We start from the raw sequence: 1,652 nt of genomic DNA, 5'->3' as shown, positions 1-1,652 counted from the left end.
ATAGCTGACATCCAAGCAGATATATGCACACCCATGTTTATTGCAGCTTTGTTCACAATAGCAAGGAGTTGGAAACAACCTAAGGGACCATCAACGAACAAATGGATAGAGAAGCTGTGGTATATTCACACAATGGAATACTATGCTGCATTGAAAAACAAGGAACTCATGCAATATTATTCAAAACGGGTGAGCTTGGAGGAGATTATGCTGAGTGAAATATCTCAGTCACAAAAGGACAAATACTGCATAGTGCCACTGTTGTAAAGTGGGACTGACATCGGAGTTGGGGGGAAACTAAGAGGTGATAAATAATTACTATTGCATTGAAACAGATGAGGGAGAGAACGGTTTAGGAGGAATACATGATTAGGTATTATTGTCATGACAAGAGTCCAGAATGAAAGCTACATAGTGGAGTGGACTGGACCCAGGCGGGGAGGGGGGTTATATAACAATAAAAGGTTTTTTGTTGGGTTATTTTCCTTATTTATCAAAGAGAAAAATGAACTGGGGAGGGGTGGGCAGGGAGGAAAATGTGCAACAATGAATGAATGGAAATCCAAAGTCTCTGTAAACTTTCATTAAAATAAATAAAAATTTAAAGACATTTTTTTTAAAGTAACAAGGTTATTCCAGGATGGCCAAGATAAAGGAAGACACAATGCTTGGGGATCCTGTCTGTTTATGATGCAGACTGAACAACACGATGAGCATTTGTAATGACAATGAACTATATATGTGAAGACTGCTAGAGAAGTCAGTCTTTTGTTACCTATATATTTACTATCATTTTTAATGTATAAAAAAAGGAATAAAAGAATGGCAGAATATGTAAATTGTCAAATACTCTAGAAGGTCAATAGCAAAAATAGGTATTTTTGTGACCTTCCAGGAGAGGAGAGATAAGGGTGTTTTCTATATAAAATAGTGAAGGAAGAAGAAACTGAGAATCCATTAAGAATTTGAACACCTATCTAAGAAATGTTGTTGTTGTTGCTGTGTGCTGTTGAGTCAGAATCAACCCATACCTGACACTCTGGTGAGTTTTCAGAGGCAATGAATCGCATGGGAGGAGACTGTCCATCTTTCTCCCACAGAGCAGCTGGTGGATTCGATCCACATGCCTACAAGATTGCAGTGCAGTGTCTTAACATTTTTTAGGTGCATACAAATGTGAGGGCCTCCAGACTATCTTGAAGGGACCCCAAGTGTTTATTCTAGTTCTTTGGTAATAAATGCAATTCCTAAAGCCTTAATTCTACTGTCTCAGAATCTCCATCCTCAACATCCATTGTTTTTAGTATCTCCATCTCATAACTTCAGAACCTTAGAACATGACAATTTTTACTCAGGAGCAAATGGAGTTGTGCCAATGCAAGTAAAATTGAAAGGGAGAATAGGCAGCCATAAAGGAGATAAATCTATTTTTCAAATAGTAGATAAGGAGCTGTGTTGTCAACCCAAAGATGGGTGGTTCAAATACACCAGTTGTGTAAAATGGTGCGACCCCTGTGGAAAGCAGTATGGCGCTTTCTCAAAAAGTTGCAAATAGAGATACTATTTGGCCCAGCAATTCCACTACTGGGAATATACCCTGAAGAGACCATAGCTGACATCCAAGCAGATATATGCACACCCATGTTTATTGC

At 38.5% G+C, this 1,652-nt stretch overlaps 1 protein-coding gene across 1 annotated transcript in view; it reads right to left on the bottom strand.

The window, feature by feature from the left end:
• The window catches only part of C7 (complement component 7), a 94,130-nt gene that overhangs the window by 51,300 nt on the left and 41,178 nt on the right, over positions 1–1,652 (bottom strand). The window lies entirely within an intron of this gene.

Source organism: Elephantulus edwardii, unplaced genomic scaffold (assembly GCF_000299155.1).
Source record: "Elephantulus edwardii isolate Elephantulus edwardi_28Jun2011 unplaced genomic scaffold, EleEdw1.0 scaffold00079, whole genome shotgun sequence".
NCBI classification, from domain to species: Eukaryota; Metazoa; Chordata; class Mammalia; order Macroscelidea; family Macroscelididae; genus Elephantulus; species Elephantulus edwardii.
This window is presented reverse-complemented; position numbering and strand designations above follow the sequence as displayed.